This window comes from Bos grunniens, chromosome 12 (assembly GCF_055505025.1).
Source record: "Bos grunniens cultivar Pamir isolate PY7600 chromosome 12, Bosgru_T2T1.0, whole genome shotgun sequence".
Classification (NCBI taxonomy): Eukaryota; Metazoa; Chordata; class Mammalia; order Artiodactyla; family Bovidae; genus Bos; species Bos grunniens.
In genome coordinates this window covers 21044014-21057721 of record NC_141176.1, presented here as the reverse complement: position 1 = coordinate 21057721, position 13708 = coordinate 21044014, and the positions used below count along the sequence as shown (strand labels likewise).

Here is a 13708-nt window from a genome sequence, read left to right as displayed (position 1 = left end):
GTTATACTATTTCTGCTGTTTTATGTTTTGGTTTTTTGGCTGCAAGGCATGTGGAATCTTAGCTCCCCAGACAGGGTTCGAAACTGCACCCCCTGCATTGGAAGGTAAAGTCTTGACCACTGGACTGCCGGAGAAGTCCCTCCATGTAATGTTTAGCTCCCTTCTCATACAAGGATCTTGTGAGGAAGGTATTCTTAGCCTCATTTGGCAAAGGAGGCCCCTGAGACTCAGCGGTGGAAGAGTTAGCTTTGGTCATGCAGCTGAACAGACACAGAACCAGGAGTCGGGCTTGGTCTTTGCTTAGTTACTCAGCTCTTTTATTTGTATTTAACTTTTAAAGCTCTTGAACCACATCCATTGCAACAGTACAGTCACGTGGTTTTGAGGGCAGGAACCGAGTGTTGAAACTCCCACAGGGTCAGGAGTATCTGATAAAGACTTGTTGATTGATCCCCATAAAAGGCCTTGATAGCAGACAGCTGACCAGTCTCATGACAAACCTTTCTCTTTGAGAACCTTCAGACCCACGAGCTGGCTCCAGGACGCAGGGGTGAAAGCAAAGTATTATGTTTGAGGACAGGAGACCCTGCCTTGCCAGGAGCAGTGGGCATGAGTCAAGTTCATGGTTAAGGTTCTTAATATTTTATAACCTTCTGTGGCCTGTATACACAGAGACAGGCAGTCAGCATGGATTAAGGGAGCCCCAGTTAACCCCTAACCGTAGCTGGTCACTGCACAGAAGTGGGCCGCCAGGTACTGAAGATTAACTGGTCTGGATTATCAGCCTGGGCACATTGGTTTGCCCATGTTGCAGCAGCTGAAGGTCCCTCAGCTGAGTGGCATGAATTGTATGTAGGTCGGGGCAATGGAAAGTTCTTGCAAGGTGGAGGGTTTGCGAGAATGCCAGCCTGCGTTGTGTTATGTGAGTGTATTAGTTGCTAGAGCTGCCATGGCAAGTCCTACAGACTGGGCAGTTTCAACAACAGAGATATTTTTTTTTTTTTGAATTCTTGAGGCTGGAAGTCTGAGATCAAGGTGCTGCCAGGGTTGGTTTCTCCTGTGGCCTCTGTCCTTGGCTTGTTGATGGCCGTCTTCTCCCTGTGTCTTCAAATAATGTTTTCTCTGTGTCCTAATCTCCTCTCTGGATGTAGGGGGGACACGTGTCCCTGTGGCCGATTCATGTTGATGTATGGCAAAACCCATTGAAATATTGTCAAGTAATCATCCTCCAATTAAAATAATTAAAAAATATAGTATTCATTCATTGCAGGCTTTCCTGGTGGCTCAGATGGTAAAAAATCTGCCTGCAATGCAGGAGACCCGGGTTCAATCCCTGGATTGGGAAGATTCCCGGGAGAAGGGAATGGCAACCCACTCCAGTATTCTTGCCTGGAAAATCCCATGGACAGAGGAGCCTCGTGGGCTAGTCTGTGGGGTTGCAAAGAGTTGGACACGACTGAGCGACTAACACTTATTAATTAATTTTTAAAAAACATTTATTAATTTGGCTGCGTGAAGTCTTAGTTGCGGCACGTGGGAGCTTTTGTTGCAGTGCGCAGACTCTCTAGTTAAGGCACTCAGGCTCAGGAGTCTCAGTGCATGGGCTTAGTTGCTCCACGGCAGGTGGGATCTTAGTTTGCTTGACCAAACCTTCGTCTCCTGCATTGCAAGGCGGTTTCTTAACCCCTGGACCACAGGGAAGTCCCCTAATCTCCACTTCTTATAAGGATACCAATCAGGTTAGACTAGTGGCCACCCTAACTTCACAAGTCACAAGTGTTAGTCACTCAGTTGTGCCTGACTCTTTGCAACCCCATGGACTGCAGCCCACCACGCTCCTCTGTCCATGGGATTTTCCAGGCAAGAGTACTGGAGTGGGGTGCCATTGCCTTCTCCAGGGGATCTTCCCGACCCAGGGATCAAACCCAGGTCTCCTGCACTGCAGGCAGATTCTTTACCATCTGAGCTATGGGGGAAGCCATGCTAACTTCATTACCCCTTTCAAGACTCTATCTTTAAAGGCAGTGACGTTCTAAGTCCTGCAAGTTAGGGCTTCAGCACATTTATTTGGAGAGGGGATACAGTTTAGCCCCCTAACAATGAGATCATTGATATGGTCACCAAAAAGGCTTATTGTAGATGGATGCCCCACACCCCTGCAGTTGCTATGCCATTTGAAATTGTAAAAGAAGTTGTTTCCTGTTGTGGCTGGCTGGGCCATAAGATGTGTGTCAGGAAGCTTTAACTTAGGGACCCAGAATCAAAGCTATGCTCCAGGAATTAATAAGGAGAGATGATTCATATCCTCCAAATCAGGAAGCTTTGAAGTATGAAAGAGAGAGCTGTTAATAAGTGTATGGGGTCAGCAGATAAAGACTTAGGAAGGTCTGGCAAACTGTAGTCATTAGTCTTTTCGTTAATAAATCATGTTACCATACTTTTCTGCTCTCCAGTCTTACACTGAGCTAGGTCAGTGTATCACTTGCATTGAACCTACAATAACCTCTAATTTGTTTGTTCTTGATTTCAAGATATGCTTAACCATGTTAAAGTTCTTAGTGGCAAGGAACAGAGCCTGACTCTGCTTTGAGCAGAAGTAGAATTTTTATAAAGGATGTTGGTGGCTCACATCTCTGGGAGGGCCAAGGAACAAGACTGCGGGGCAGAGTCAGGAACGACGCGCAGAACTGTCCAGTGAGGCCTCGAGGGGCGCACACAGCAGCCTGGGCTTTGATACCGCGTGTCCTGGGTGCTGGGCGTGGCCTCTGGTCTGGACAATTGAGCCTGTCGCTTAGCTTCCTCCCTTGCTCCTTGTATTCCATCCCGTTCTCTGCGTGGCAGCCAAAGCGATCTTTGAAAACTGCCAGTTATGTCACCTCTCTCCTCCGTCCTCCCGTGAGGTGTGGACTGCAGACTGGGTGGTTTCTTCTGGCCCTCCTCTCCCTACCCTTGCCTTCTGCGTTCCTTAGTTGCAAGCTCTTCCCACCTCGGTGCCTTTGCATGGCTGCTGTTCCCTCTGCCTGGTGCCCTCTGCCTTGCCTTCTGCGTTCCTTAGTCGCAAGCTCTTCCCACCTCGGTGCCTTTGCATGGCTGCTGTTCCCTCTGCCTGGTGCCCTCTGCCCCAGGGGAGCCAGTTCCTGCTTCTGATTCAGGTTTTTACTTAAATACCACGTTCTCAGAACAGAGGCCTTTTCTGACCATGCAGTCCACAGAAACCGTTCCCTCCAAATGACTCCAGTCATGATAATAGCACACCGGGTTATTGCAGCCCTTGTCTGAAACGTTGTCCACTTTTTTGCTTGCACTTTGGGGTCTGTGTCTGGGCTCTAGACTGTTTTCTGTAAGCGCCCCTGCTGTTCCCTGCTCTCTCTTCAGCCCCAGGCCCTGCCCAGCCCAGGTCAGTGCTCAGTAAATGCTGGGCCTCTTCGTCTTCAAATGCTTGCTGGACAAATAGGGAAGGGGTAGATTCAGCAGAGAGGAAGCAGGGGAGGGGAGTTTGTGTGTTCCGAGACAGGGCTGGGGGGTCAAACACTCCCTTCTCTACCCTGTCGGAGTGAGCATGAGTTGGCTGATTCTAGGACCCCAGGATGCACAAGGCTGACTGCCCACAGGACAGGAGGAAGGGCCAGCCCTTCCGTGCCCTCTCCCTGGCAGTGGCCCCATCAGGAGGCTTTTTCTGCAGAGTAAGCCCTCCTCACAGGCCTGTGGGTTCAGGGAGGGAGGGAAAAAAAAAAAATTCTCTCTGGCTCCAGCTTCCGGTTCCGGGTTAACTGTTTTGGGTGGGGCCTGGGCATCCCTAGTGGTGAAAACAGCTCCTCTGGTGCTTCTCAGATGGGGCTGAGCTGGAGAAGTGGGCAGCAGGTAAGCCCTCAATTTCCACAGCTCACAATACCCTCTGCTCCTGCATTCAGCATCTCAGGTTTGCTGGGACCACGGTGGATACCCAGGGCCCTCAAGATGTCAGGTAGGGCGCTGGCAGGATCCTGCTTGGCTGGGTTCCACCGGCTTCCAGGGGATGTGGCTGGGATCTACATCTGCCCTAAAGTATAATATGACAGTGAAGTGGGAGCCTTTGGGTTGACTTTAGTCCCTAGCCAGCTACTTGTGGAGGGCCGTGCATTTCAAAGGTACAGAGCTTACTCAGACATAAGTGGTTATGGTTCCCATTTTGCTAGTGTGATGTTTGCATGTGTGCGTGCATTTTCTCTGATGACCAGAATCCCCCAATCCCCCAGTTGAAGGGGTGCAGCAGGGTGGGATCCCCAGGCATAACTGGTTCCCTGCCAAGATATAATCCAATGGTAATATATCAAACCCCGCTCCCCCGCCTACAACCCTACGTGCAGTATCTCAGACTTCCAAAGCCAGCCTGCTCAGGTGCACGCAATCAAGTTGTTTTCCTGGCTTTGCATGCAGGTCTCGGATGCCTCTGCTCCTGTATTCAGCATCTCAGTTTTGCTGGGACCACAGTGAATACCCCAACCCCTGGAGGACGCCAGGTAGGTCCTCTCAGTTCTCACTGCGTCTCTGGGCCAAGCGGGGTCTTGTTGCCCCTCATCTCCGTGTCCTTCTGATGTTCACAGTCCTCTGCCTTCTGGATCCTTACCTGAAATTTTCCAGCAACATAGCCTGAGACTGTTGGTTCCATCTGTGTAGAAACCGTGTCTGAGCTATCACTATGTGCCTTGCACTTAAATACCGTACCTGGCGCTAAAGAATTGAAGGAATGAATGGTCTCCTACCTTTTGTTCTCTAGTTCTGACTCCAAGCACAGTTTCCTTTAACGTGGTTATTTGGGGGTAAGAGACAGGCTTCTGTTTTACCTGTAATGATGTTGTGTGGTGCTAGACTTTAGTCCAATAAAGGGCACAGCAGGGTTCTGGGATAAACCTCAGTAATTCCAGGTTAGACATCTGCAACAATGATAAATTTTGGTTGAATTTATGAGCTGTGATCTCAGTCATTCTTCATCCTGGTTATACTTTAAAATCACCTGAGGAGGGTTTTTAACTGTAGATGTTGGGTTCCTGTGCAGATTAATGGAAACCTAATGCCTGGCATTTGAGCCTTGGGGATCTTTACAGGTGATTCTGCAGCCCACTGATGGCTGAGAGCTATATATATGTAAGTGTGAGATAGACAAAACCTGGTGTCTTGGAAACACCAGATTTTCATCTTACAGAAAAGCCTGGGAGTGGTCGAGTTGCTTCTAGCAGGCCATTTGGAAACTGCCTGATGTCTTAGAACAGTGGTTCTTAAAATGGGGTCCCAGGAACTGGAACTTCAGTATAACCTGGAAATCTGTAGGAAATGCAAGTTTCTTGTCTGAGTCCAGACCCACTGAAGCCAAGACTCTGGGAATAAAGCTTAGTAATCTGCAGTTTAACAAGCCCTCCAGGTGCTTCTACTGCAGACTCAAGTTTGAGAACCACTGCTTTAGGGCACATCCGTGGCACCTGGAGGAAGTCTGCCCCGCGGGCGTCTGCTCCCCTCCACCTATGCTGTCTTGACTGGGTTCATTATCAGACCCAAATCCACCCATGCAACCGGTATTAACCAAACCTCTACAACAGCTGGTACTATTCCAGGCTCTGGAGATGCAAAGGTGAGCAAGTTAGACAACTTCCTTGCTCATAAGTCCATTGGGGAGGACAGATATTATTTCAAAACAATAGCCTAATTATGTGATAAATGGTGAAACCTGCTGTGTGGGAAAAATTAGCTTATGTTGGGGAAGCTGACCTCATTTGAGAGCACAGCCTGCTCCAAGGAAGTGACCTTGGAGCTCGGACCTTAAGATTAGTACGAGTTAGTAGGTGAGGGGTGTTTGTGGAAGAAGAGAGAGATTCAGATGTGGGGAGGGCAGGCAGGTAGGTTGTGCAATGGGCGACGGCATGACACTCAAGGTGCTGCGAGGCCAGTGTGGTGGGAGGAGGGGCACTGGACAGATGGGCAGCAGAGCAGGGAGCCTCAGTGGTAGTGGGTGTAGTGGTCATTGTGTGTGTGTGTGTGTGTGTGTTCATGCACACACATATATACATATTATATATATTTGTTGTTGTTCAGTTGCTAAGTTGTGTCCAACTCTCTGTGACCCCATGGGTCGTGACTGCAGCACGCCAGGCTCCCCTGTCCTTCACTATCTCCTGGAGTTTGTTCAAATTCATATCCATTGAGTCAGTGATACCATCCAACCATCTCATCCTCTGTCATCCCCTTCTCCTTTTGCCTTCAGTCTTTCCAGCATCAGGGTCTTTTCCAATGAGGCAGCTCTTTGCATCAGATGGCCAAAGTATTGGGTAATATATACATATTATATACACATTATAATATATATCATATATTTAATGTATTTCTATATATTATAATCTATATACTATATAATATGTATGTATATGTTATATACTTATAGCCTCTATTTATAGTAGATCTATTCTTGCCTGGAAAATCCCATGGACCGAGGAGCCTGGTAGGCTGCAGTCCATGGGGTCGCTAAGAGTTGGACATGACTGAGCGACTTCACTTTCACTTTTCACTTTCATGCACTGGAGAAGGAAATGGCAACCCACTCCAGTGTTCTTGCCCCTCAGGAACGGGGGAGCCTGGTGGGCTGCCATCTATGGGGTCCCACAGAGTTGGACACAACTGAAGCGACTTAGCAGCAGCATTGATATATATAGTAATGTGTATAGTGACTACGGTATTTACATATAAGTAATTTGTGTGTATATATTGTATATACATATATCAGATGTGTAGTATATAGTATATAATGCAGTATATACATTGGCTACGGTAGTTTGGCCACTGGATCTCTGTGATTCCTTCTCTGATCACAACCCCTCACGTCCTAGGCACGATTCTGCATCACTACTAACTCCCCAGCCTTGCTACTTTTCATCCACCACATTCACCTCATTTTGCAGTAATGACAGCCCCCAGGAAAAGCCCAGATTGGATTAGTGCAGGGGACTGTTATCTCAGCACCCTGGGGATACACAGCTGGGATTCACAGCTGTGACAAGTCGGTTCAGCCTGACTCCCTTTCTTTAATTATCTAAACAAAGTAATTCCAAGGCCCAGGAAATCTAGCTGGAGTCAGTTCACGGACAACTCGAAAGACACCGGAGAACAATGAAAAGTTTATGGTTCTCCAAACTATAGTAAAAAGCCAGGATTTATTGATTTGTCCGAGTAGCCCTCTAGAGCTCAGATTTCTCACAGAAATTGCTGTTCAGGAGGTTTAAATGCAAATGCCATAGTGTTCCAGTCTCCCTAGGGAATTTCACTTTGTCATGAGACTAAGTTTGTGGATCTCTTCCTCATCTAATGTTTTTGAATCAAACTTCAATTCAGCACTTTGCATTTTTTGAAGGAGGCTAAGGTGCAGTGTGAAATTCCAGGAATTCCTTAGGGAAGTCACAGAGTGGCAAAGATCGCATGTTCTCAGCAGCCCATGAAAGGTGCTCACAGATGCGGCTGGATCTAATATGATGTGAGGATGTGGAGAGAGGGTGATACTTCTGGTGTGTGTGTGTGTGTAGGGTGGGCGATAAATGAAGCATCATTTCCTTCTGGAGAGAATAGGCTTTCTTTCCTTCATTGATTTGAATTACTCTTTGGACCAAGAGGTTGTGGAGGTGGATAGGGAAGAGTGCACAGAAAGGAAACACTTGGCCTGTGAATTTGAGGGAAATGGCAGTACAAGCAAGGAGAACACAATCAAGTGAGACAGAGCTGCTGCTGCTGCTAAGTCGTTTCAGTTGTGTCCGACTCTGTGCAGCCCCATAGATGGCAGCCCACCAGGCTCCCCCGTCCCTGGGATTCTCCAGGCAAGAACACTGGAGTGGGTTGCCATTTCCTTCTCCAATGCATGAAAGTGAAAAGTGAAAGTGGAGTCGCTCAGTCATGTCCGACTCTTCGCAACCCCATGAACTGCAGCCCACCAGGCTCCTCCGCCCATGGGATTTTCCAGGCAAGAGTACTGGAGTGGGGTGCCATCGCCTTCTCCAAGACAGAGCTGCAGGAAGATGCTAAAACAAAAAGAGCTGGGGATGAGATAAGGCAGGGATCACCTGTATTTGAGAGGGCTTCTCTACAGAGTCATGATGTGATAAAAGTCAAATGAACGGAAATGCAGGTTGAAACTTGTAGTTTAAAATAATGCATTGGCTGAAATGGTGAACTGATAAATATGAGTATCACCCCAATTTTTTCAGATATTGATAATTTTGTTTTGCCAGAGAGGCAATTCAGCAGTGCTTTATATCTGAGTAAGCATTTCTGCTCATTTTCTAGCATATCAAACGATAGTCATGGTTTTGGATTTTTACTGCTTTTGTATTTTAATTCCAATTTACTTTCAGGCATTTGTGACTCCTTTAGTTGCTAATCAATGTGTTCATGAATTCTTAAAATTTTGCCTTTGGCTGTTAGCAAATTCACCATCTGGAAAAAAATGGTTAAAAGCGAATCTTTGTAATCATCAGCTCAGGTTTTTTCCTGCCATCCTGAATGCATGTGAAACCAGTTGAGTCCGTTTTCAAAGTTATTATTTTAAATTGTTAATTCACTTTTCAGTTATGGGGTGACAGCTGTCCCAGTGTGCCTGGGACTGAGGGGTTTCCAGTGAAACTTTGAGTGCTGAAACTGCGAGTGTCCAGGGCAAAAGGATATGGTAGCCATCCCAGGTGGCCCTGCCTGCTGGGCAGAGATTGCCAGCTCCACCCCAAACACTCATATTTTTCTTTCATGGTGTCACATTTTTGTCTAGCCAGGGACACATTTCCCAGCCTCCTTTGCGTCCAGGTGTGGCCACGTGACTGGTTCTCATCAATGGCTGTCATGTTAGCAAAAGTGATTCAGAAGCAGGTGCTTCTCTGCTGGCTTCTCTTATATTACCTGGGTGCTGACACCTAAGGCAGCCTTGGGAATGCCATGCACTGCAAAGGGAAGAGCCACTGTGCACCTGGGTCAGTGGTTGACTGCGTGTGGCCAAGGTGCCCCACCACCCACATGTCACCACTGCTGTGGGGCAAACAGGATACAAGCTTCTATTGGGTGTCAGAAGTGAGGAGTCAGTGTGCCAGCAGGCAGCGCTATTATAATTAATATAGCTGTCCAACCTTTTAAGCTATTTTTTGACCATTTGATTGTATATTCTTTTTAAAATTTTTAAAAGGCTAGGCAGTTTTACCATACAAGTTTTTTATTTTTTTTAAACAGTTCATAATATTCTGTGGGGCTTCCCGCTGGTAAAGAATTCACCTACCACTTCAGGAGACATGGGTTTGATCCCTGGGTCAGGAAGATCTCCTGGAGAAGGAAATGGCAACCAACTCCAGTATTCTTGCCAGGAAATTGCACAGAGCTACCTAACATCCATGGGGTCCCAAAGAGTTGGACATGACTGGGTGACTAAGCACGATGTTCTGTGGTCACCATTTGATATGACTCTCGCTGACAAGTCTAAAGGCTGAAACTCCCCAGTGTGGATTCAGACTCAGTTTGGGCTTTGGCAGAGAATTCTTAGAACAAGAGTGGCAGGTGTATCAGTGAGGAAAGGCCTGCTGGCAGATTTCTTATTTCAGAGGGCCTGGGGTGAAGGAACGATATGAGATCACTGCAGGTAATAGTTTTCGTTCCATTCAACCTACAACCTAATGCATTCATTATCCCTTATCTGAGGCTCATGAAAACTGCATCTTGACTGCAAATATAGCTTCTCTAAGAAAGCTTAGAAGGGCTGGCAGCTCTGTAAATACTCAGGGTATCAGCAACCACTTTACCAACCAGAATTCCCCTTAGATTTTTTGTTAATCTTGGAATAATAGTGCTTACCTTTGTGAATTAAATGAAACAATGTATTTTAAAATACCTAGCAAGATTTAAAATGGATAACAAGGACCTAGTGTATAGCACAGGGAACTCTGCTCAGTGGTATGTGGCAGCCTGGATGGGAGGGGAGTTTGGGGGAGAATGGATACATGCATGGATACATACATGGGCTTCCAGGGTGGTGCCGGTGGTAAAGAATTTGTCTGCCAATGCAGGAGACGCAGGAGACATAGGTTTGATCCCTGGGTGGGGAAGATTCCCTGGAGGAGGGAATGGCACCCCACTTCAGTATTTTTGCCTGAAAATTCCATGAGATAATCTGTATGTATGGCTGAATCCCTTTGCTCTTCACCTGAAACTATCCCAACATTGTTTGTTAATTGGATTTACCCCAATACAAAATAAAAACTTAAAGACAAGTAAAATACCTGGCAATTCCTGACACTTAGTAGATGCCTTGTAAACCTTTGCTTCCCCCCTTTTCCCCTTACAAAAACAAAAATGACATTTTCCTCTCCTTTTACTAACATTCAAATGTTCTAGGGTAGTGAATCCATCTGAGTCCTTGAGAAGCAGATGAAATTAGATGTGCAGGTGATTCATTGTAGAAAAATAGGGGAGAACAGGAGAGAAGATAACCTTCAGACTGAGATGCTGGTCTGACATCTGGGAGAGGAGAAAGTGTTGGGGAGAAGAGCTTGAGAGTTTGGTGCAGGTTTGAGATGCTCTTGGCCAGACAACACGGAGTCCAAGCAAAGACTGCCTGTTGGAGGATGGTGCTTTGGGAGGACTCGCCTGTCCCTGGTGTCCCCACTGGGCCCAGGCACCGTCCTGACAGCCCACTATATCCCCTGCAGCAGCTTCTCTTTGGAGGAAAGAATTGAATGTGCAGTCTTGTAATTACTAGGTATAATGGGGAATCCCCCCAACAAATGCACAGCAAAAACCCAACAACCAAAAAATCTCAATTGAGGGTTTCTCATAGATTTCAGGTTAGAGTGTAACTAAACCTTTACTGACTATACCAAAGCCTTTTACTGTGTGGATCACAATAAACTGTGGAAAATTCTGAAAGAGATGGGAATACCAGACCACCTGACCTGCCTCTTGAGAAATTTGTATGCAGGTCAGGAAGCAACAGTTAGAACTGGACATGGAACAACAGACTGGTTCCAAATAGGAAAAGGAGTACGTCAAGGCTGTATATTATCACCCTGCTTATTTAACTTCTATGCAGAGTACATCATGAGAAACGCTGGACTGGAAGAAACACAAGCTGGAATCAAGATTGCTGGGAGAAATATCAATAACCTCAGATATGCAGATGACACCACCCTTATGGCAGAAAGTGAAGAGGAACTCAAAAGCCTCTTGATGAAGGTGAAAGTGGAGAGTGAAAAAGTTGGCTTAAAGCTCAACGTTCAGAAAACGAAGATCATGGCATCCGGTCCCATCACTTCATGGGAAATAGATGGGGAAACAGTGGAAACAGTGTCAGACTTTATTTTTCTGGGCTCCAAAATCACTGCAGATGGTGACTGTAGCCATGAAATTAAAAGCGCTTACTCCTTGGAAGGAAAGTTATGACCAATCTAGATACCATATTCAAAAGCAGAGACATTACTTTGCCAACAAAGGTCCATCTAGTCAAGGCTATGGTTTTTCCTGTGGTCACATATGGATGTAAGAGTTGGACTGTGAAGAAGGCTGAGCGCCGAAGAATTGATGCTTTTGAAGTGTGGTATTGGAGAAGACTCTTGAGAGTCCCTTGGACTGCAAGGAGATCCAACCAGTCCATTCTGAAGGAGATGAGCCCTGGGATTTCTTTGGAAGGAATGATGCTAAAGCTGAAACTCCAGTACTTTGGCCACCTCATGCAAAGAGTTGACTCATTGGAAAAGACTCTGATGCTGGGAGGGATTGGGGGCAGGAGGAGAAAGGGACGATGGACGATGAGATGGCTGGATGGCATCACTGACTCGATGGACGTGAGTCTGAGTGAACTCCGGGAGTTGGTGATGGACAGGGAGGCCTGGTGTGCTGTGATTCATGGGGTTGCAAAGAGTTGGACACGACTGAGCGACTGAACTGACTGAACTGAAACCTTCAACAGGGCTTCCCTCGTGGCTCAGCAGTTAAAAATCAGTCTGTCAATGCAGGAGACATGGGTTCAATCCCTGGGTCGGGAAGATCCCCTGGAGAAGGAAATGGCAAACCCACTCCAGTATTCTTGCCTGGAGAATCCCATGGACAGAGGAGCTTGGTGGGCTACAGTCCATGGGGTTGCAAAGAGTCAGACACAACTGAGTTACTAAACAACAACAAACCTTCAGTAGCTGAGAAGAACAAACTAGTGAAAAGTCCCGCTAAGAAAGCTTAGATTTTGGTGGAATAGCCCATAGGCAGAAAACGGCTCCCATGTAACAAAATTCTAAGTGGTCTGGAAGCCTGGGAACTCAGGGCTGCGTGTCACAAGCTGGGCTCACGTCAGGTCCTGCAGATGAGCCTGCGGTGTAACCTCCATGGAGGTTCCATCACAGAGAATCATGTCTTATGATTAATCCTCCACTTGTATAAAATGAGATGTGCCCCTAGGCCTCCAGCAAGCCAGGAGAGGTAGCACTTGAGGGCTTGCAGACTGGGGTGGAAGCAGGTTTGGGGAAACATCTTTTTGTTTTCTGTGCCCCTAGGAGACAAAGGTTCAGAGGAGAGTTAACAGGCGGTTTAGAGACCCAGGGACTTTGTTTCCACCTTTTTCACTGGTTCACATTACTTAGCTGATCTGGGTTTCAGTCTTTAGTATAAAATGGGAGTCGCTGTATGCTGCCAGTTCTAATCTTCTCATGGGACACTGGCAGATGCAAATTTTAAATTGATCCTGAATACCAGGTGTGAGTCTGGGGGCTGAAGTTTACAGAATTTGTGGGGACCTGTTTTAGAAAAAAGAAAGAACATATTTGAAACAAAATTAGGTGAATGAAGAATTAGAAGAATGAAGAAAGAAAGCCCAACAGATTACAAATTGGAAATACCCAACAAGTATCACACAAATCACAAAACCCAGAAAAAGAGTCTAATATGTTAATGGACTCGAATACTTGTCCCACCTTTGTTTCCCCTACTTTTTTGTCCACCCCTTCTTAGGACAGTGATTTTTGTAATATTATACCAAGATCATATTATCTTTCTATAGAGAGACTAGAAAGATAACTCAGACTTTCTGTAGCATCATGGATCGCAAAGGGTTTCAGAGTTTTATAAGATCAAAATATTTTAAATTGATACATAAGATCAAAATATTTTAAATTGATTTTTAAGTTTAAATGAGTTAATACATAAAACATGTGACTTCGTTTCCTGAAGTATAAGATATTTGTGTTAAATTGCCATAGGTTTGTGTTTTATGGACACAAGCATACTAGTAACTTCTGTGCAGTTCCCAGGGAAATAAAAAAATAATGCGTGGCATATTTGTAATTGTATTATTGAGCATATTCTTGACAAGAGGACTTCTGTTTTAAGTAGGCACCTGTGGGAATGGAATTCTCTGCTCACATTTTTCACGTCTGGGGATGGGAAGGGTTTTCTGAGACAAGCTTTGGGCTTAGGACATTTCCATCCTTTTTTCTCTGACCACACAAGTATTTGTAATGTCAGGTGCCCAAAAGGGCATGTTCTGATGCCAGTATGATGCCTGGCCCTGTGGGCTGATGGGGACCTTTCTGGAAACTGTGCTCAGCCTGTGATACCAGCCAGGGCTTACAGTCAAGAGACTGTAAAACAACACATAAGTATATCCCACTAGACTCAAATGCAGTGTATCCTCAGCTTAACTCCCACTTAGTTGATATCTACTGAACAAAAAATGAAG

The 13708-nt window shown here is 46.1% G+C and overlaps 1 long non-coding RNA gene across 20 annotated transcripts in view; it reads left to right on the top strand.

Moving 5' to 3' along the window:
* The window catches only part of LOC147361489 (uncharacterized), a 112009-nt gene that overhangs the window by 27616 nt on the left and 70685 nt on the right, over positions 1-13708 (top strand). For 14 of the 20 annotated variants that reach the window (XR_015138011.1, XR_015138010.1, XR_015138000.1 and 11 more), the window contains exons 1-2: positions 3331-3964; positions 4417-4499. This is a non-coding gene — a long non-coding RNA (uncharacterized LOC147361489). Of the gene's footprint in view, positions 1-3330; positions 3965-4416; positions 4500-13708 lie in introns of those variants that run through there. The other 6 variants (XR_015138006.1, XR_015138001.1, XR_015138012.1 and 3 more) reach the window with 2 other exon arrangements.